The sequence below is a fragment of the Marmota flaviventris genome, chromosome 2 (assembly GCF_047511675.1).
Source record: "Marmota flaviventris isolate mMarFla1 chromosome 2, mMarFla1.hap1, whole genome shotgun sequence".
Classification (NCBI taxonomy): Eukaryota; Metazoa; Chordata; class Mammalia; order Rodentia; family Sciuridae; genus Marmota; species Marmota flaviventris.
Window position 1 is genome coordinate 189,880,398 of NC_092499.1, and position 22,779 is coordinate 189,903,176.

The window sequence follows — 22,779 nt, forward strand, 5'->3', positions numbered from 1 at the left end:
GTGACGAAGGAGCCAAATTAAGACAGGATGATTGGAGTGGAGAGCTCAATGGCCTCGTCCTGGGTCAAGAGTGTGCGGGTGCTGGCAGCATAAGGGTGTGGGGCCTGACGAGGCAGCTGAGGTATTGGACTTTGTGTGCCAAGTCTGGACAGATTTTTAAATGTCACAGGCCAAATGGAAGCTCAGTTGGCAGAGAGTCGAGGGGCAGGGGGATTTGGAGGACACTACATGGCCATGCCTAGATATGGTCAGGAGAACTGGGTAGGATTAGGGCCTGGGAAGAAGCCCCGCCTGGGAAGAGGTAGCAAGAAGGAGCCTGTGAGTAAGCTGGCACCAGGGGCAGCTGGCAGGCAAGAGGGCAGGTGAGGGACATGAGCAGGTGCTGGGCTGGGGGCATGGGGAGCTGTGTGGAAGGCCAAGGACAAAGCTAGAGAGGAGAGGTCAAAGCCAAGCCCCTCACTTGGGGAATGGTGGGGATTATCCAAAGCCTGGTGGCTGGGCCCCTTTCTGGCTTCAGAGAAATGAGCGCCAGTCTAAGTGTCCCACTTTCTATCCCAAAGCCTCAGGGTAATTTCCTTAGCTGCCCAGCAGTTTCTTGACTCAGGCAAAGGGTCTAGGCAAGAATTGAGTCAAGAAAACAAAGCCTCCAACATGTTCAGGAATCCCTAGATGGTTGCTGCTATGATTAATAAATAGTCAAAGTGAACTTGTGAACAACTACCATTGTAGGAGGGGGTTTGAAACTGCCCCTCAAGCCGAGCCCACCCAGAGATTGGTGTGTTTCAACCGCATAGAATTTGTTCTAAAGTCTGAAAGATGATAACCACCATTGTTTAGCTGGAGGAGGTTTTACAAAAGCATCTGGGGGCTTGACTTCTGAACTAGCAGACCCTCCAGACTACTAGGGTCTGCCATCTGCCTGTACTCAGACAGCCATAAGCAAGGGGCGGCCGCCCCCTATCGGCAGCTGCTATCCCACCCCACCACTATGTCTGCCACCACCCGCCTGTCACTCATCTGATCAGGGCCTAACCTCTGTAGGCATTTGCACTTGTTCTCCCTGCAGTGAACTGGAGCTATTATTATCTTTGGAGGAACAAGGGCCATCAGAATTAGGCAGAGACCCAGCAACTGAGTCGTTGGCTGGGTCCTCCTTGGCTTTGTTGTGACATTGGTCTGGGAGACCTGGGCTCTTGGTGAGTACCAAGTGGCCAGGCCTGGAGAGGGGAAGGCCAAGAAAGGGAGCGTTGAACTGACACAGGGGCCTGGGCCAGGCCTGTGGAGCCAGCATGGTTGCCCAGTTCCCTCTTTGCACCCTTGGTAACCTGAACAGAAGCACAACAAGGTTAGGCAGTTACCATGGCAACGTAACATCTGTGCATCCCTGGGCCTCCCTCAGCCCCAGCTGGGTGGGGACTGACTTAGGAGGTTCTGAGGAGGCCAAGGCAGCTTTGGCTTCTGAGCCTTGTTTCTCGGGACAAGGGAAGAGGGGAAGAAAAGGGGAGTTTCTCTTGGGACTCTTGGTTGGGTGTCAGGCAACCCCTTGAGTTTATTCTGGTTTTCCTGTTCTGTTTCCTCCTCTGTGGCAGTTCAGAGCCCCCTCTCACTAGCCCAGGCCTCTTGGAGGAAACCAAGGCAGTTGCACCTCACAGACAGGCCTTAAACTACTTCCTCTGCACAAAGGCTTAGGAGATCCCTAGGCTCCTGAAGCCAAGTCCCCTCCTGTGGGCTCTAGGGGACACTTTGCCAAATGCTTGCTACCTGTGCTTGCTCTTCTGGGTGAGAAAAGCCCTTGCTCTACAGTGCTTGCTGTGTTCTGGGCCTTAGGGAAATGTGCTAATTCACTTCACTGTCATGAGTCTTCTAAGGAATGAGAGGCACAGGGAGGTCCAATAACTTGCCCAAAACCACACAGGTGGAAAGTGGTAGGTTCTGGATTTGAACTTGAAATCATTTGGACTTTGGATCCCACTTTCCAAAACAGTTCCCTCAGATGAAGTTTGGAAGCTGAGGGGCCTTCAGGAAGAGTCCAAGGTGGTGTGGGCCTGCCCTGTAGCAGGGGCAGCTGGTAGAAAGGCCCTGGGTGGGGTAGGACAGTTAACTGGGAGCTGTAGAGAAGAAGGAGGCCAGGGCCATTGGCAGTTTGAGTTTGAGTCTGGATAGAATGAGAAACAGGAAGACCAGTTGGCCCAGGTGAGGTCTAGCTGGGCTGGGTAGTGACATCGTGACATGTGAAGCAAGCGAGCTCTTTTTTGTGGTATATGAGAGAAGAAGAAAGAGGAAGCTTAAGGGTGGCTTAGATTTGCTGGGGAGTCTGAGCTGCCCCATACTGATAGTTGAGGGCCTGTTCACTGAAGCTGTTCAATTTGGAAAGGCTTCCTCTGATTCCTCTTTGAAAGTGTAGAAAAGAGAACCCCCCCTTTTAGGTACTGGGGATTGAACCCAGAGATGCTTTTTCACTGAGCCACATCTACAGCCCTGTTCATTCTTTCTTGAGACAAGGTTTTACTAAGTTGCCTAGGGCATTCCTTAGTTGCTGAGGCTGGCCTCAAACTTGAGATCCTTATGTCTCAGCTTCACAAGACACTGGGATTACAGTTGAGCACCACCTTACCTAGCTACCATCTTCTTCACCTCTCTGAGGCTCAGCCTATAATCAGCTGGTTATTTGCAAACTGAAGGACACACACAGCCTCAGGGTTAGGCAGTCTTGGAGAGCTGCCCAGGGTAGTGGGAAGACCATGGAGCCACTGGGCACTGTGGAAAGTTCTAGAGAGACAGCCTGGGGCATATACACAGACAGAAGGATGTGCTTCTAACAATTCCTTCCAGTCCTTCTGAAGCCATCATTCTACCATCCTCTTGGTCAGTGGTGAGTTGGCAGGGCCTCCTGTGTCCCCCATTTTTATTCTGTGAGGAAATTGGGCCTTATAGATGGTTAATGCTTAAGGCTATACCTCTGATCCATGAGAAAAATGGCAGGCTACTGGACATTACCAGATCAGATGTAGTGGCAGCTGGTGCTCACAGTGGCGACACCATAGAGAAGTCTCCTTGGCTTTCCTGGGATCCCTGCTGAAGCCATGGTCTCAACTCTGGGTGATTGATATCATGGGGTCTCCAGTGGGGCGCAAGGTGCCCGAGCCCCTTACCACTAGATGGCGCAGATGCAGTGATGATGCTGGTGAGCTTTTCAAATACCCCTTCTCAGCAGAACCATTGGGATGGGTTTTCAAGGACCCCTTTGCCTGGACACCTCTTGGACCCAATACCCTGTCCCAACTGTGCCATCTTGCTTTGAACTCACAGGCGAGTCACGTCACCTATGTGGGCCATAGGTTTATTGTTGAGACAGAGATAGATGGGTCTTCATCAGCTCTGTCATTTTGTGATGAACTCGGTTGCGAATCAGTAGCCTCATTTCTTCTCTTGTTCCCCACTTCTTGTCCCTATCTCACAGGGTCAACAGCAGTGCAATGGCTCTGTCCCCTTGCGCTGGCTAATCAAAGGATTTCAGAAAAGTCTTTCCAAGCATGACTTCTACTCTGGGCTTGCCCGGCTGAGGGCCCTGAAGAAGTGGACTCTTCAGTGGGTAAACCATTTGACTACCATCATTCACAAAGGCCTTAGAGATGGGGTTCCAAGGCTATCCTGCACATCAATGGAGAACACCACAGAGATTGCCTGTAAATGTAAGTTACACTGATGGCTGTTTGGGCTACTGGAAGAAAGATAAGTGAAGAACATTCTGAGTGTGTCCTTGGGAAGGGTGTGTGTGTGTGTGTGTGTGTGTGTGTGTGTGTGTTTTCTTTTATCTTGTTAATCCTTTCCTATGTGCTTCTCTTCTTTCTCCCCCAGCCCTTCCTTTTTCAGTGTCTCTGAAGCCTTGGGCTGCAGTGCCACCTTACTGCCCTGGCCTTGCTGTATAGTGCAGAGCCTCATGAGCACTTCCTCCATGGTTTGAAATAAGTGCTGCTTCAGCTTCTTCTGAATGGGGCATCACCTTTGCCCTCTGAAGAGTTTGGGGACAAGATCCTTGAGGTAAGGACTGATCTCCACCCTACAATAGAGCAATAGAGACAGCTGTCCTTGGGGCTTCTGAATTACATGGCTAGAGACATCAGACAGAGTCAAGGCACATCTCCCTGAGTGAAATCCAGCAAGCTGACCTCTTAGGAGCCCCTTGGCAAAGTTTGCTTTGGATTCACCATTGGGCTTCTTAGAGATGGCGTGATTAATTCATGGTGGGAACCCTACCACATAAAGCCATCTAAAATAAGAGGATTTGCTGTACTAGGTTACTGCCATGTCACATCAGGCAGTAGGTGGGAACTGGAGACCAGCTACTGTGAGCAGTGAGCAGCAGCGTCACCATGTACTGTTGCATATTAAATGAGCCCATCAGAGGTAGGTAGCTACCAGCTCACCCACCCATTTTGTCTTTGGGCCATGAGACACTTGGATGTGTAGCCTTTCCCCCCAAGGAGCGCCCTCCCTGTCGCTCTTTTCCTAGCAGTCCTGGGAAAGCTCTCTTCGAGGTGTCTTCTGCCAGCCCTCCCAGAGTTCATCTTCCCCAGCATTCTTCTGAGTGCCCAGCCAGTGTTCTAAGGTGGAAGGAAGGGCCAGACTGATGGCCATCCTCATCAGGCAGTGCATCAGCTCTGTGGACCTGCCATATCAGCTGCTCAGCAATAGGGCACATGGGGAAGACACTCAGGCCTTGGGCAAAGGCGAGGCCATTTTCCCAGAAAGAACTGGCCTCTTGGTTTGCTTAGCAGTGAACTGACAGCTCCCTTGGTTCAGAGATAGGCAGGGGCTCTCTATCATTGTGACATTTGAGTTAGAAAATTGCTCCTAGGCTCTTCTCTTAGGGCCCCTGCAGAACATCATATAACACCCTCACCACCACCACCATCTCACATAAAGGTAACTGACAGAACCTTCAGAGAAACAAAAGATGTTGAGGATGGTTATCAGTGCCTGAGGACATGGCAGAGCTAGGAAGTTATTTTCATGGTGCCCTGAACCCGCTGCCAAGGCCCCCACAGCCTGTGTCCAGTGCACAGGAGTACCCTTCACCTGGGAGGGGGACAGGCTCATGGAAGGCAAGTGTGGACCTGTGCATTTAAGTAGAAGGGTTCAAGAGAAAGGTGCTGCCAGAGCCAGTGTCCCTGTTGGTGATCATATGAGACCTGTTGCGGACTGCTGTTGTGTGCCTGGGGCTCCTACAGGCTGCAAGATGGGGCAGGATGGAAGGCTGAGGACCCAAGGTGAAGTAGAAAGGTGGAATGTGACAAGCAAGGGCCCTTCCAGAGGGCCCCCCCTCAATCCTGTTGTGCTCAATTCAGAGGGTTGGGTGGAGGCTCTCCCGAAGGGCTCTGAGGAGCTGCATACCCACAGGCCTCCAGTCAATCTGTGCAAGAGAAGGGCCATAGACTCCTGCCTGGTCTCCTGTGGTGACCCCACTCTCACTCCAGTCAGTCCCCATGCACTGGGAACCTGGCCACACCTTTTCTGTTTCAGGTCACTGGTGGACCGTTGCCCTACACTCCCTCTATCTCCCTAAGGGTCTTCCCACTCTCCCTGTCACTTAGGGAAGCCCCCGACCATCTGCTCCCTACTCAGCTTCACAGCATCTGGGCCTTTCTCGCTCGCTGGCTGCTTGGTTGTCCACCTCTGCTGCCTGGACACCAGGGGCAAGCAAGATCGTGGTTTGTGGATGGTTATGTTGTCCAGCTTCTCTCCATGCATAGCACACAGTAGATGCCTAATAAATGTGTGTAAAAGGAATGGTGAATGTCTTTTTCTTTTTCTTTTTTTTTTTTTTTTTTCATTCTGCACAAAGCCCAGCTTAAGCTTGGTGGAGTCCCTAAAACAAGTGGGTGGTCCATTCTTATCACTTGACTTCCTCACTTTACTTCTAACATGGTTGCTGCTTGGGGTTCTGGACAGCACCCCCCCTCTACCCAGATCAAGCCAGCCCTTGGCAGTTCTCATCACTGCCCGCTTTTTCCCTTTATAGCGCTGACAGCATTCATGGCATGGTATTGGGTCTTATTTTCTTAGCGCTTGTCTCCCCCTAGGTTAAACCCCAAAGGAGCAGAAGCATCTTAGAACAGAGTAGGCATTCAGGTAATTGGGTAGGCTGATGGGTTGGTGAGTGAATGAAGCAAAAAGTTCATAGACATGATCGAGGCAAGTGAGTTAGCATAGAAGTAAAATTGCTGATACACTTTGGCTGCAGAGGAAGTCAAGCAGGAGTCCCTGGGATGGCCAGGAGAAGTTAGGGTGAGGGGTATCCCCCAGCTGTCCTGAGAGCAGAAGTGCGGCAAGAGCAAATTAATTATCTACAAGGAAGTCCTTATACATTGCCAAGAACCAGCAGAATTCCAGGGACTCAAGGACCCCTTAGTCCATTCTCAAGCCCCCCTGGTCAGTGAGCTGAGGGAGCAGTTGAGGCTGAGCTCATGAGCTGCCTGCCGTATAGGGTGGTGTGGTCATGTTCAGGGCCACAGCTGGCAGCCTGGGAACTACCAGCTGCCCTGCCCCTCTGCTGGGACTCCTTGAGTTATACCAACAAGGCCTCAAGTCCTTCCCACCAGCCAAGGTGTTATGTGGAAAGACCGTGGATGAGTGGCATGAGAGGCCAAGGGCATTGAAAGGCCAAGAAATGAGGATGGAGTGAAGCCTGTCCCTTCCCCATCTGTGCAATGAGCAGACACTGAGTGCAACTGAGTGTCGTGCTGTGTGTGGGGCTGGGAGACATTGGCTCACAGAGGCAACATTCCCTTCTCAGGGGAGTTTACTTCCAATAGAGGGGAAGTTTGGAATCAAGAAATTTATAAATTATCTCAGGGATCAGAAGGAAATGCGTTCTGTGGGAAAGTGGAGGAGGCAGGAGGGCGGGTTGCTGCTAAAGTGTCCTTCCCACTGGCATTCGTATGCACCAGGGCCTGTCCACCAAGACACTGAGCAGCCTCCCCGGCCTCTGTTGCCTCAATGCTGGAAGCTACCACCACCATCCAGCTGTGACAACCAGAATGTCTCCAGCTATTGCCCCTTGTCCTCTGAGAAAAACCACTTTAGGGACGGGGTTGTGGCTCAGTAACAGAGTGCTTGCCTAGCATGCTTGAGGCACTGGGTTCGATCCCCTGCACCACATAGAAATAAGCAAATAAAATAAAGGTAGTATGTCCATCTACAACTAAAAAAGAAAGAAAAACCATCTTAGGCTGCAAACTGTCAGGCTCCAGTTAGGTCACATCAATTTCACCTTGATTTCCTTAACCATAAAGAAAAGGAAAACATAAATAAATATGTTCACCATGTGGCCTGTTGCCCTCTAAAACAACCTAAATTGTACTGCTCTGGGGTAGTTGAAATGTAAAGAAGTCTTGTGATCTTTCAAGGGTCCCAGTGGTATGGGGGAGTTTAGCTTAATACAGAGACTGCTAGGTGGACAAAGAAGTCATTCTCACTAGTTGTGCACAGAGGGTTGGTATCTGGTATGCCTGTGCACACACATAGATCTCCTGGCTCTGCCAGGGCCTCTGAGAGGCCTCAGAGTGATGATAGCACCCAGATTTTGGTTTCTAGCACCATTCTCTGATAAAAGGAACCCAGCTTTTAGTGGAGATAGTGATTCTAGCTGGGGCAGGACTATAAGATGAGCCTAGAAAATAAAAGAGCAGATGTGGCTGCACAACAAACAAAAATGAAGAGAACCTACAGAATGGGAGAAAACCCGTGGAATGAATCTGACACAACTTTGCTATGTGCAAATATGAATAAACCAGAGTGAATCTCACCATCATGTACATCCATAAGACTAGGGTTCTTACTTAGAATAAGATACATTCCACACTGTATAAATATATCAAAATGGTTTCCACTGTCATATATAACTAAAAAGAACAAATTTTTAAAAATTAAGAATGGGCTGGGGATGTGGCTCGCTTGGCATGCACGGGGCGCTGGGTTCGATCTCAGCACCACATAAAAATAAAATAAAGATGTTGTGTCCACCGAAAACTAAAAAATAAATATTAAAAAATTCTCTCTCTCTCAAAAAAAAAAAAAAAGAATGGGAGAAAATACTGTTCTGACAGAGGATTAATAGCTAGAATAAATAACTCAAGACACTTAACCAAGAAACAACCCAATCAATACATATACAAATGAACTCAACAGACACTTCTCAAAAGAAATACAAAAGACCAATAAGTATATGAAAAAATATTAACATCATTAATGGTTAGGGAAATTCAAGTCAAAATTACATTGAGATTTCATCTCACACCAGCCAGAATGGCAGTTATCAAGAATATAACTAAGGGTTGGGGTTGTGTCTCAATGGTAGAGCATTTGCCTAGCATGTGCAAGGCCCTGGGTTTGATCCTCAGCACCACATAAAAATAAATAAAGGTATTGTGTCCAACTACAACCAAACTAACTAAATCAAAAAATATTTCTTAAAAGAATATAATAAATGCTGGAGAGGATGTGGACAAAAGAACACTTTTGTTTACACTGTTGGTGTGATTGCAAATTAGTACAATCACTATGGAAATCAATATGGAGGTTACTTCCTCAAAAGACAAGGCATGGAACCACCATATGACCCAATTAGACCATTTCTTGGTTAAGACACCACACTACATGACACATGCATATGCATGTTTATAGCAGTGCAATTCACAATAGCCAAAATATGGAACCAGCCTAGGTGTCCATCACTGGATGAATGGATAAAGAAAACATGGTGTATATATACATACACAATGGAGTGTTATTCAGCCACAAAAACCAAAATTATATAATCTGCAGTAAAATGGATGGAACTTGAGACATCATGTTAAGCAAAATAAGCCATACTCAGATTGTATGTTTTCTCATGGAAGCTGGAGAGGAAAAAGGAAAAGAAAGGTGCGGGGTGGGGATTTCCTGAAAAGAGATCCATAGGATAGAGGAAAGGGACCCAGAGATGGGAGGAGGGAGTGGGGAAGTGCTGGGGAAGGATATTTGCCAAATTGTTATATTGTGTGCCTGTACAAATATGTACCAGCAGTCCCATCATTATGTGCAACTATAATGCACCAATTAAAATGTGGGAAGAAAAAGACATGGGAGCATTCAAAAGGACATAGGACCCAACTGATAGCTCCTGAGGGTCAAAGTGGAACAATTTGACCAATAAAGTAGTATTGGATTATAACCTAACATTATATAAAGTGTCCATGAGTTTATAGAGATAGCAAATAATTAAATGAATACACAGGTAGAAGGGACAAATCTCTTGTACAGAATAACTCCAGATAATTCAGTCTTAACTGAAGGAGATGGAACAACTGATCCCTGAGATGCTCAGTGGACTTGCTTCCCAGGAGTAGAGGAATACTAAAGAGGTGAGGTCTGCAGTGGAAAGTCAGGGAGCAGCAGCTCAGCCAGGGATGAAGGCCAGTAACATGACAGTATGCATCTTGGGAACCATGTCATGAGAAGATGCTTCCCCTTGTTGTCTTCCTCCCTGAAGCCATCACCCCTACTAATGGTGACCTGACCATCAGACAACCCAAATGGAAGGACATTATACAAAATACCTGAGTAGGACTCTTCAAAATGGTCATGGTCTTCAAGAACAAGGAAGCCTCAGGGCAGCCTAAGAAGACTCAGTAAGCATATTCCTGTGAGATCTGGGACAGGAAAAGGGTGTTAGGTGAGAACCAGTGACCTCTGCCCGACGCGTGGAGCCCAGGTAGTCACTCACCCATATTGTTCCGTCAGTGGCAGCTGTGCATATGGCAAAGTATTGGGGAAGAAATAGAGTGGGGACAAAAGCTCTGGGTTGTCACCGAAATTTCTCTGTAAACATCAAAGTTTTAAAAAAAGTTTGATTTACATGTGGTGTATATATATATATCCACATATATAACAGTTACAGCCCAGCCCTCCTGAGCTAATGGGCAGGCCTCAAGTCTTCCAGGTAAGATGGGCACTACAGAGGACCATAAACCTGGGCTGCATGTCACAACCTCCTCTGCTTGCCCACTGACCCAATGCCCTTGACCCCCAAGAGCAGGCCAGGGGATAGGAGAGCAGGAGCCAGGGGAGGCTGGGGCACCCATGATCCATGGGAAGGACCAGATGAAGGCCCCTCTGAGCATACAGTGGGGACTCTGAGGGACAAAGTGGCGGGATAGCCATATGGGAGACAACTATGCCACTGCCTCCAACTGTTTGGTGTTTGTACAAGGAGTGCACACAGGTAGTGTGAACACAAATGTGAAGAAGCCCCAGCTGTGGCTGCTTGGGTGAGAGGACTGTCCCTCCTTTGGGTAGGGATGTTGGATATGCTGCCCAGGAAAGTGTTGCTGTCTAGGAGGCACCTGGAGCATCAGCTGGAGCTGGGGTTGCATCAAGAAGTCAGAGGGGCTGGGCACTGGGTCCTGGTTGGGGGCACGGGAAGTGGAAGTGGGGGTGGCCCAGAACCTGTGTGATGCTTGCGCGTGCACTCCTGGACATTGCAGGGGAGCCTTGGCTGCCTCTGAAAGGAGGACTGCAGGGCAAAAAACATGCCTGGTCTGCTGCGGGCTGCCTGGTAGTGCCTACCCACCAGCTTCAGGTTCTCTCTGGCCCCAGCCCTCCTGGCTGTTGGCAGTGTTTTCTACAAGTTGAAAACCCAAAGTGCACTCTGGCAGAAGGAAATCAAAGGGGTCCCCATCTGCCCCCAAACACCTCCCCACCTCCTCTGAAACTTCGCTTTCTCAATAGGCAGGGTATTCCTGTAATCCAAGGTGAACCTGGGCCAGCACCACCCTCTCAAAAAGAAAATGTGCCCGTGTGCCAGGCATTCACACACACCTGCTAGCGGGAGCCATATGCGGCCTGTTCCTTCACACCTAGTGGGGACATCTGGGCCTGAGGTCAGCCAGGGATGCGGGGAGGTTCTTGGCTTGCTGCCAGGGTCAGAGGGTAAGTGGGGGGAGCTGGGCAGGGCCCATTGTGGGGGAGTGGGTGAGAGTGAGGACACCCCCTCCTCAGCTGTCCTGGGCCTCAGCCTTCCTCTAGGCAGAGTCCCAGCAAGGCCAGAGGAGGGGCCAGGACAAAGCCCCAGTGCCATTACATTGGCCCACCCCTTCCCACAGACCATCCCACTGGGCCACTTATGACATAGGCAAGGGCAAGATGGACCTTCCTTTGTTCTTTGTGTGTGTGTGTGTGTGTGTGTGTGAGAGAGAGAGAGAGAGAGAGAGAGAGAGAGAGAGAGAGAGAGAGATACATAGATACTGGGGTTGAACACACGGCCTCATGAGTGCTAAGCAAGCACTCTACCACCCAGCTATGTCCCCAGCCCCTGGGCCTTTGGAGATTAGGGCTCATGCCTGAGACTGGCCGCAGCTCAGTGCACAGCAGGGTCAAGACAGGGAGTTGCAGGGAGGGGTTCCTGGACGAAGAGGTCTGTGAGGAGTGAGAAGATGGCATCCAGGAGGCCAGGCAGAAGGGAAGCAGGCCCCCTGAGGCCATGACCCTGCAGAGCTGCCTTCACCCCAGCTCAGGGTTTGCACAGGGGCCATAAGCCATTCAAGTTTTTCTCAGAGACAAATGATGCAACTCAAGTTGCATTCTGGAAAATTCTAAACGATTGTTTGAGGCCCCAAGTGGAAATCAAGAGATAAGCAGGGGTGGGGTTGTCCTGAAAGGTGACAGCACCAGGACCAGGGAGGAGGGGAGGGAGGGGAAGAAAGCCCAAGCTGCCCTGGCCCTGTTCGAGGAGCAGGGGAGAGCCAGGAGGCAGCACTGGGGGCAGCCTGTGACAGGAAGGCGTCTCCTCCCAGTGCTCTGCACCGCCTTGTAAAGCCCTAAAGTGAGAGAGCTTGACCAGCCCCTGGCAGCATCTCTGCTCCCATCCAGCCCCATTCCTGCTACCCCACCTTGAGGCCCTGCGCCCCTGGCTTGCCCTGTCTCACTGGGTTAGACGTGTCACTGTCCTCAGCCGCAGCCCACATCCACGCTGCCGAGCGCCCTTTCTGCATGGGTGACTCACCAGAATTAATGCCCATTTGATTTTTACTATCAATTATGCCTCACATAGTTCCTGCACTGCGGGTGGAGGTTCTCCTCAGGAGAGGCTGGAGCCCGCTCCCAGGCCACTCAACCCGGGAAGCGCTGAGTCATGGCCTCTCCCACACGCAGGCTGGCGGCATAGGCAGCTGCCTGGGCCATCGGGCAGGTGCTTAATGGATGCATCCCCCCGAATCCACTAATGGGAGCTGCTCACCTCACTGGAGAGGAGGAGGGGAGGAAGCAGAGAGAGCATATGTTCATGTACCATTTGACTATGGAAGACTGTGTTGTGGAAGGTGAAAAACCATCACTCTAAAAATGGAAGCTTCCCCCCTTCCCTTCTTCCTTCAAATGTTTATTGACCGTGCAGGTGAGAAAGTGAGACAGTGTGGATACAACAGTGAGCCAAACGGGACAGATCTCCACCCCATAGCTTAACCAGGAGACAGACAATTAGAAGACTCTGCTCAAGGGAGCAGAGCTGAGAACGCCAGGGGCCCAAGGCATGGGGCAGTGTATGCAGTGTGTGCAGAGACCCTGAGGAGGATGCAGGGAGGAGGTGAGAGAGGAACAGCTGGCAGGAGCCAGGCTTGCGAGTGCCCCCTGGGGAGAAAGGCATGGGGACTACTGACTTCTCACCTGGGGGTAGGGGACAGCCCCATTTATGGATGAAGAAATGGGCTGGAGAGAGCAAGAGCTCCTGAAGTCACCTCTGGTTTTGCCCTGGGGGACCAGTGAAGGGAGGGGTTCTCTGCCAGGAGGACCTGGCACTGGACTGCAAGGTGGGAGGCTTGACATTACTGTTGTGTGAGGAGACAGGGCTGGGAGGGGGCAGCGAGAAGGGTTGCCATGTGTCCCTCTTTCTCTCCACCAGCAATGAAACCAGAGGCTGCTCTGTTACAATCCGACAAAACCAGGCTTAGGACCAGTCCCAGGCCCCAAGTGGACTCAACCTGCAACAGGTAGGTCTCAGTCATTTGCTTTTTTGTTTTTTTGTTGTTTTTTTAATAGAACAAGCCTTTGACTTTTTATTACTCAAAGAAGCTTCATTTTTTATTTAGCTTTCTGACTCTGTGCTTGTTCCTTCAACACTTTCACCATGAATTTCTGTTCTTCAAAAAGGAGAGCACGCTTGATCCTGTCACAAACACACTCAGCACGCATGGAGCCACCACAGGCCCTGCTGATGTGTTTTTTTGTTTTGGACAATCTCAGAAGGACTTAGGCCTCACAGCATGAACTCCCAAGTCTGCCGGGGCACACACCACATACAGAGTTTGGTACTTTCCCAAACTTCTTTGTATAAGCGTACACAAATCTATTACTGGGATTCCAGACAGCCAAGTTCTGCTAGAGGCTGTACTGTAGGAAAGACCATGACGGCATGGCAAACGCTGGGCCATCTGAGGGCCTCCAGACACCATACCCTGAAGAGATGTTTTGCTTTGCTTTTAACATCTAAAGCTGAAAAGAAATCAATGTTTACTTGGCGGGGAAAAAGCCACCAAAAAACTTACTAGCATCTTAGATCAGGCATGGGGACTACTGTTTCCCAAAGGCTTGAATTAGAACCAAAGCCCACAAACAGAACCTCACGACTCTCTGGCAGACCCGCAGTGCTCTGTGCAGCCACCTGAATGCTTGGAGTGGACCATTCCGAGGTTCCCTCCTCACCTGCAGCCCTGCTCCCCCTGGAAGGGCGCCTGCCTTCTCCCATCAACTGAGGAAGCACCAAGCTAGGCACCTAGGGGCCCACTAGGTAGATTGAGGAAACCCCCTCCTGGGGATACCAGATCATGAGCATTGTTCTGTCATAGTCCCAGTTTGCAGGCAGAAAAACTAAGGCTCAGGGCACCTAAAGCTAAATATCAGAGCAGAGTTTAAAAAAAAAAAACAAAAACTTTTTTCTTCTCCTTTTTTTTCCCCCTGTTATTATTATTTTTTTTCAATGCAGTGCTGGGATTGAACCCAGGCCAGTGCTCCTCCGAGTCACATCCCCAACCCTCAGTGTAGACCTTGACCCCAAGTGCTGATGCTAAAAGCCAGAGGATACAAGGTACAACCTTTACACTTCTGTATCTCCAAGCAGAAGTTCATAGCACAGCAGGCCCCTGATTCCATTTACCTCGGTGGTTCTCAACAGGGCACTTTTACCCCCGTGGGTATTTGGCCATGTCTGGGGACATTTGTGGGCATCACCACCAGGAGTGGGAGGTACTCCTGCATCTTGTGGGTACCAGCCAGGGACCCTGTCCAGCATCCTATAGTGCATGAGATGTCACATCCAAGAGCTAACCAGCCCCAAATGTCAACAGTGCTGAGGCTGAGAAACTCTGACTTAAGTAAAATGGTGGGGGTAAAATATATATGTGCCCGTGCCAGGGAAAGAACTAGAAAGATAAGCACTGACATGGCAACGTTTGTTTATCTCTTGGTGAAAGGGTTTGGGTAATTTTGTATTTTTCTTTCTTATGTTTTTCTGTACTGTTTGAATTTTTTAAGAAACAATGTGCATGTATCATTTTTATAATCAGAAAAAAAGAGTTGTTTTCATTTTGTAAAAATAAAAAAGGGCTTCAGGACTTATTGATTCTGACCCAGCCCCCTCACTAACTAGCTGTCAGGAACAGCTCTCTGGAAAATATGTCTATGTGGAACGTGAGCAGAGCAATCCTTCTTGCATTATATTATAGGAATATAAAGTAACATTGTCCTGGAAAAGCTCTCTGAGCTCAGAGGAGAAAAATTGTTGAGAGTCCTGAGATATTGCTTATCTCATATATTTCCCCTCTGAGATGGTGTGTACATGTATGCTGCATAGAAATTGAGGAGACCTGGACTTAGCTGCTTGTGCCAGAGACCGCAACAGAGTGGACCCAGCGCACTGGCACACAGGTGCATGGCATGGCTGTTCTGGCCTCACAAAGACACATTTAATCCTGGGGTGGTTTTGGTTTTGACCCAGCCAGGGCTGGGTTTCTCCAACAGCACTCCCTCCTTGACATTCTGGTTGGGAGGGTTCTTTGTTGAGGGGTATGTTCTGGGCCTTACAAGATGCTCTGAAGCATCCCCGGCCTCTTCCCACCAGATGCTAATAGCAGCCCTGACAGCGAGTCGTGACAACCGGAGCTGTCCCTGGGGGATGGGGAGGATGGGGGCGGAACTCAGCCAGTGCCGACGCCTGGGCTCTGGCCTGCTTGGTGTGTCTGAGAGGACTTGGTAGAGCTGACACGGGCTCCTGCGTCAGGATATTGGTTTGCTGCATGTCTGAGTCACTGCCCATGTTTTCCATCTTCAGAAATCTTCCACTGTGTCTGCCCCTCCAAGATACCCCCCCTCCCAGACCTGATCCCTGGCTGCCTGGAGCCCCATAAGTCCCCCTGCCACATCCCACCATCCAAAGAGGTCTGGGCCTGGGGCTTCAGTTTTCCTACAGAAAATGACAGGGCAGGCAGGAACCACAGAAATGAGCCTGCAAACACAGAAAAATAAATCCTTCATTTCCTGGGACTGCATAAACCCACTTACTAATTGCAAAAAGGCCCGGGGAGATGCTGCCGAGGCCACTTTTCACGCTAGCGCCTAAATCAGAACGAGAAGATGAACTTCAAATTGAGTAAGATAAAACCAGTTTGGAAAATCCAATATCTCACCTCCCTTCCTGTCTTTTTAAAAATCCATAATTCATAGAGAACCCAGTCGGCGGGTGTGCAGCTCAAACGGAATCATCCTTTTTCTCTACAGACTGAGACCCGGAGAGCACTCAATTCTTGACATGGGAAAATGAGAACCAAGCCTCTGGGCTCACGTCCCCATCCCCACTTCCTTGCCACAGCCCTTCTAACCCATCGGGCTGGGAACATCATGAACACGTGCTGAACAACATTCTGGAACACATGCTAATCACACTGCTAGGAACCTACCCCGTGCTGTCTACACAGGCCCCAGAGATGAATATCCAGGTTAATCCATTGCAGAGCGGCTGGTAAGAGAAACAGCCTGGGAGCCACAAAGGTGCCTATTGTCACAGCTGGTGAAATAAGCCTGTTCCTCCCTTGCAGCAGGCTTACCATGAAGGTAAAAGCAGAGCCAGAGGCTCATTGTTTAGAGATCTGAGCCACTTTCACTGCATTGCTGAAGCAGGCTGTGCAGTGTTTCTAGTTCATTGCCATCTCTGTTTATCACAAAGGAGAGAATGTATATGTGCGCTCTGTCTTTGTGTACCCAGTGCTATCCGCTCCCAGGAAGCCAGTGAGAGAGGCCTCAAGGACACTGCCCTGCACGCCCTTTGTTTGTTTGATTTAAACAAAAATAATGAAAAGTAACTCTCTCTCTCTCTCTCTCTCTCTCTCTCTCTCTCTCTCTCTCTCTCTCTCTTAATTTTGGAGGAAAGTTACTGGGAATTGAACCATGGGTGTTCTACCACTGAATTATATCACCATCCTTTTTTTTTTTTTATTTTGAGACAAGGCCTCACTGAGTTGTTGAGGCTGGCCTGAAAGTTATCATCCTCCTTCCTCAGCCTCCTGAGTGGCTGGGATTACAGGTGTGTGATACCACATCTGGCTTGTTTTGATTTTTGAACCAGAAATTAGTGTTCAGAAATCAAACTATAAAACTTAATTTAAAAAAAATAACTGAAAACACTCTGCTAATTTATTAGGAGAAATTAATCTTTGGGGTAAGATGATGGATTCCTGTGAAACAAGCTCAAGTGTATCTCTTGCCCTGGGGAACCCAGCCCCTCTCTGGCTCTCAGAATTCTTCATTTTGTGGTTCTTTTCTAAGGATGCTTTACTTTGCTAATATTCTACGATGTTCTGGTGTCTCCCAAACAACTCATCATCATCCTCCAGTCCTGGGCCAAAACTTGTTCCAAAGCTTTTATCCCTTTGACCCATTTCCCAAATTGACATGAAGCTGGTTCCAATTGAGGTGCAGAGGATTGCTATGCTAATGAGCACACCTGGGTTATTAGTGTGGATTTTTTCCTCTTCGTAGCAAGTGGCACAGATTTTTCCATTCACTCTGGTAGTGTAAAATTTCCTTTTCAAATCATGTATTTAGATAATGAAAGGACAAAACAATATTAAGGAAATAGTAGCTGGACCTACAAATATGAAAAAACCATAGAGTGGAACCTTGGTGGCTGGAACTTGGGGTGCACATCTCTGTACCCATCGCCCTATCTCCCCAGCATATCCACTTTACCTTCAATGACCAGGTCTCTTGGCCTCCTGGAATCAATATGATGGAGAGAAGGGAAAGGATACGCATTTGCTGTGAGCTTTCATTTACTCTGCTGAGAGCAAATCAGGTGGGCGGGGAAGCAGCCTCCCTGAGCACACCATGCTCCCTGCTTGCTCTGGCCACCTCTAAACAGCAGCGATGACCTTGGCTTTCTATTCCATTTGAAAGTGTATTTTCCATTCCGTTTTAGAATGTATTGTCCACTCTCTGATGTCATCTATGCCTTAAGTGCAGCAGATCCTGAGCTGGGAAGCAGGGTCTTAATGAGCGCCAGGGTTGGGCTGGATGGACACCTGCTTGCAGCCCTTTTTCGCAGCTATCACTGCCGAGTGTGGATTAGGGGACAAAGCCACCGTCAGAAGATCTGTGGCCTAACTGAGTATCAGATGGGAGGGTGATGTTGCTTTATGGGGTACTTGGATGCAAGTGATCTCCAAATTACACTGCAGACACTCACAGGAGGGTGCCGGTGGAGCAGGCATAATGGTTTCTCCTAATTGGGGCAAAGAGAACTCCAGCCAAGCGGGCTGAGGGTGATATTTGCAGAGTCACTGTCACAGAGAAGCACATCTCCCAGGCTCCCACCTCTCCCAGGCTCCCACCTCTCTCATTTGCTTCCAAATTACCCAGAATGCAATACCTTCTTTTTTGCTGGGGATGGGGCGGGGCGGGGGTGGGGTAAACTGGGGTTTGAGCCCAGGGGCACTTTACCACTGAGCTGCATCTCCAGTCCTTTAAAAAACTACATTTAATATTTTGAGACAGAGTCTTACTAAGTTGTTCAGGCTGGTCTCAATCTTGTGATCCTTCCACCTCAGCCTTTGGAGTCCCTGGGACAGCAGCCATGCCCCACCGTACCTAGCCCAAGTGCCTTCTTATGTGGTTATGGCAGCTAGCTACATCATGGTCTCCCTTGCAGGAGCTCTTTGGAAAACATCTAGCGTTCATTGATTTTCCTATGCTAGAGAGTCTAGCTAATCCTTCCTTCCATCTTTTATTTAGGCTGTGCACCTGAAGTGAGAGAGCCAGAGTTTCTAGCTGGTCTTTGGAGGTGGTTCTGGAAAGTCAGGAATGGCTCAGCCTCTTGGGGTTTTAAGATAATCCTGAAAATGGTGCTGGAGGCTGAGAGGGTGGAGCAGACACAGGTAGACAGACCTGTTCAAAGAGCTTAGCTACAACTAAGGAGCTGTGCCCAGCCAGTCTGACAGCTCAGGGCACCAAGCAGGAGAGCTGTGCCACCTAATTCACAAGGGCCAAAGGGGCTGCAAGAACCTAGGTGATGTGCCTAGGGTCACATAGATGGCAGAACACCAGGGCAGCACTTCAGGGTAGGTCTTTCTCCATAGGTGGGCCCCACCCCCAAGAGTGGGAAGAGGGACCCAGCATCCCTGGATGCCTGAGGGTGGCAGACTGGGCCTCACGGGGGCTCCAAACATGGGGCCCTACTGCTTGTTTAAATGCTTATCCCTTGGAGAGAGGCCTGGGCATGTCCAAGCTGGGAGTCCTTCGGTATCACGTTGGCCATCCTACATCCAGAGGAGAGGCAGGGCCTGTGGGAGAACTGGGGCAGAGGCTCAGGGTGGTCAAGCCCTGCTACCGCAGCTCAGTGGCCCAAGCTTGCATCTAGGGAGGGACCACGCCTCCACCTCAGGAACTCTTGGAGCTTGCCTCCTCTATGCCCATGGCCATCTCCTGGGAAGGGGTTGGAAAGTACCACCCTTGTCTCCTGGTGCTGTTGGTTCAGCTTCTCAGCAGGAGCCCGCACAAGCCTGTTCCTGCAGATCATATGGGATGTGGCTGTGCCCTCCAGCCCTGGAACCTGCTCAGTATCTCCACTACCAGCTCTTGACCTCTCCCTGTTCTCTGCTTTTTTGCCCCAGTGCTTATGTCTGTAATGTCTGTGGCCTCTGTTTACTGTCTCTTTGCCTGCCACACATCCGGTTGAAACAGACAAGACTGTGGCTGTTGTTGGTTAAAGACAGCCACACATTGCCAGATTCCCATGTTTTCACCTGCTCAGTCCTACCAGGATGGTCTGTCGTTCGCTCTCCACTGAAGCCCAGGGTTCACAGCCCAGCAGGCATTCAATAGGTGCTGTTGAATGAGTGGGCAGATGTGGCCCCTGGTTGGGGGGGCTGCCAGTCCCAGAGGCAGGACATGATCTGAGCGATTCTGGGAAGACACGAGGCCTGCAGAGTCTCCAGCGGCCCTGCCGTTCCCCTGTGATCCTCCCACGCCTGTTCCCAGGCACAGGAAGACAGCAATTGTCAACTAAGATCACTGGTCTGCTAATGGCGGATGCTCAGGCAGCAGAGGGGAGGGTGCCAGGCCATCACCCCAGGTCCCCCTCCCAGGCTTCCTCCTGCATTCACACAGGAAGGCAGGACCATCACTCGCCATCCCTGATGGAGTGAGCAAACGTGGGGAAGGGCTCAGCAGCAATGTGGCCCCCAGTTGGCCATGTGTACTGAAGATGACCATTTTATACACCGGTGTCTAATGAAGGTTGCAGGTGAATGTGAATGGAACTAATGAGAAAATAATTATCTAAGCCGGGAAGCCGTCAAGGCTTTCTCTGCTAATGGAAATGAAAAGGGGGAGCGGGGGGCTATGAGGAACGCTGGCTTGTGTTTCCCAGAACTCAAAAGTTTTTGTCCCAGAAAGGTCTTAGGTGGGTGGGATCCTCTGGACTTAAGTGGGGCAAATGGAAAGAAGTGAACCTGAGGATGGAGGTTCATACCTCCTGACACCGAAGACTAGGAGGGACTGGAAGATAGGCCGGGAATTGCTCTTTTCCCTGATCAAGCACTTTAGTATCAGGTTGAATCCCAATGTTGCCCCACCCACCCCCTCCTTTGGCTTTAAAAAAGGACTTGGTGACCCAGGAGGGAGCAGGCAGAAGGTGGAGAAGGCTGTGACCACAGAGAAGCTTTGGATCCCTCTCCTGAGGCCCACCGCCCAGCTCCACGCTCCTGGGTGAGGTTGTTGGATTGGTTTTAGAGAGGAGGGACGTTCCACCAACTGGATGGCGTCAGTGCCCAGAGCTTTCCAACAGTTCCAACTCTTTTGGCCATATGCACCTACCATTTCCAGCCATCTGGCTGTACATTTTGGTGAAGTTGCAGGGGGAGATAAGGCTGTAGGCCCAGCATCTGGGAATTCCACCCGCCTAGTCCCCAGGACTCCTTTGCATTTCCTTGAAGCCAGGATGGTTACAGAGTAGGGAGGCTGTACTGGTGATGATGCCAGCATTTTTAGGGGCTGCTGGAGCCAGGCAGATCCAAATCCAAGCCATTTTCACAGACCCCACGCGGATTTCTTGGGGATCTAAATTGCACTTGAGCATGCTACAGGAGAGGAAGGTCCATCTTCTCGTGATTCACCTGGCTCCAGCTCACCTGGCTTCAGGATCAGGTTTGGGCCTATAAATTACCCTCGTAATGTGGCACACACTTGGATTTACCCAGTTTAGCATTTTGTTCTCACTGAGTGGGTGGAGCTTCGTGGACCATTAAAGAGCTGGGTTTCCAGGCTGCAGACTTGCTGGCTTGGCATCTCCAGGAAAGGGGTCTGCCTCTGTGTTCTTGCTAAAGCGCCCTCTCTTCAAAACAGTCCTGGAGACCCTGGCCTAAGGGTATTTCCAAAGTGCATTCTTCACCGGGAAAGGATTTCTTGTGCTAGAGATTGAATGGAACCAGTGGCTGGAATGGCCCTGGGCTTGGGTACAGGAGGCTTGGGGCTGCCTGGAGACTTGCTTTCCACACAACCCTGAGCTGCAATTATACATGCAAAGTGAGGCTAAAATTTCAGAGAAGTATCTGGAGAATTCCAGTCAGAAGAAGCACATTCCTCTGAAATACCTAGATAATGAAAGAAAAAAATATATTCATTGCATAAATTGCTCATTAATTCACTCCTCTGTGGGGGCACACGGCTTAAAAGCAGGCGCTTTGATTAATCCAAGCTATATTAATTTCTTACGATGCTTTTTTCCCCCTGTGCCTGAATCTCATATTTCTTTCCTTTAAAAAATCATAAATGAAGTTGTCCTCTGCAAAAGTGCATTTCAGATTTGGCTGGGCAGAATGAGCCCTATAGGTGGTGGAATCAATCTGGGTGTTCTTTTTCTTTTTTAAGTACACATTTTGAAATCAGATGCATTCTTTCCAGTTCACTGAAAATGCTAATTTTTTTTCCATCGCATTTCAAAGTTACATTATGTGTGGCTAAGTGAATAACACCCAGCACAATAGCACTTCAGAAAGAGTGAGGAGGGACGTGATCCCAATCAGAGGAAAGCCAGGGGATGGTTAATTTCAAAGACGGGCAACTGATTGGGGAAAAGAATCTATAGAATTATTTATTTCCTTAAAAAAAAAAACCTGAAAATTCAAAAACCACTTGGAAAGAACAAGAGTCTAATCCTGACAGGCTGATTTTTCAAGACCCCCTTAATGAAATTCCAGCCCGTCTGCTCTGTGCCCTCTGTGGGGCCACGTGAGGTATCCTGAACCTGGCTCACTTTCTTTTCCTCCCTTGGCTGTTCTGTGTTGGTTCAATGGATTGCCCATGTCTACCTGGTGCCTGAGAATCCTCTCTTCCCCAACCCCTTGGCTAGCTGCCTGAGAGGCAGGCCCAGCCACGTGGAAGCCTCTAGCAGGTGGGTAGAATCCTGCACTAGACTTGCAAGTCCCCCCCACTCCGTCAAGCTCTCACCAGATGGTCTTTTTATGCCTGTTGGCTTAAACCAGAGAGCGTTTCCCTCGAACCTTCCAGGGGATCAATATTAAAAGCTTTGTAATGCCTCGTTTTACAAAGCGCGCAGAGGGCCTCAAGCTGCCTGGTTAAAAACCCTTTACAGTAAACAGGGGCGATGGGTCAGTGTTATCTGTTTTCTGGAGCTTCAGGGATACTCCTTCCATTCAATTAACACAATGGTGTATTGTTCTGATTTATTCATTTAGGGAGCAGTTCCCTATATTTGGGATTTCATAGAGCAGTACAAAAATAAAAATAATTAGCAGGGAAAATACCACTTTTATTTTATCAAGAAATGGCATCAAATAGCAACCACTTTCTAAGGCCACCTTTCATAAAGAAGAGCATTTGTCCTCCCTAAGAACAACTTGAGGGAGAAGGACCACTTCTGAGAACTGCTGAAGGGCACACTGCTGAGTGCCCCCTGGGCTAGTGTCACTCCGCTCCCAACCAAGGCTCTACATGGTGTCCCTTCAGCCTCGAGGCAGCCTCCCTCTCTGACCCCTGCGTGGCCCTTCTCTTGGAGTGGATGGTCAGGCCAGTTCTCTCCGGGACCTCTGGGCACCCAGCCTGGGGCAGATCTTGCTGTGCTTCGTAGTGCTTTGCCAGCCAAGCATGCGGTCCAGCCCCTTTCATGTGGGAAAGCCAGACACACTTTAGACCAAGCCGGGACCATGCCACCCATCCAGTGTCGAGTCTGACAGCCCA

General features: G+C 49.6%; 1 pseudogene; it reads right to left on the reverse strand.

Annotated features, from left to right (window-relative positions):
* Positions 1 to 13,116: 13,116 nt before the first annotated feature.
* LOC114101474 (large ribosomal subunit protein eL34-like) lies at positions 13,117 to 13,466 on the reverse strand (annotated as a pseudogene).
* Positions 13,467 to 22,779: the final 9,313 nt, after the last annotated feature.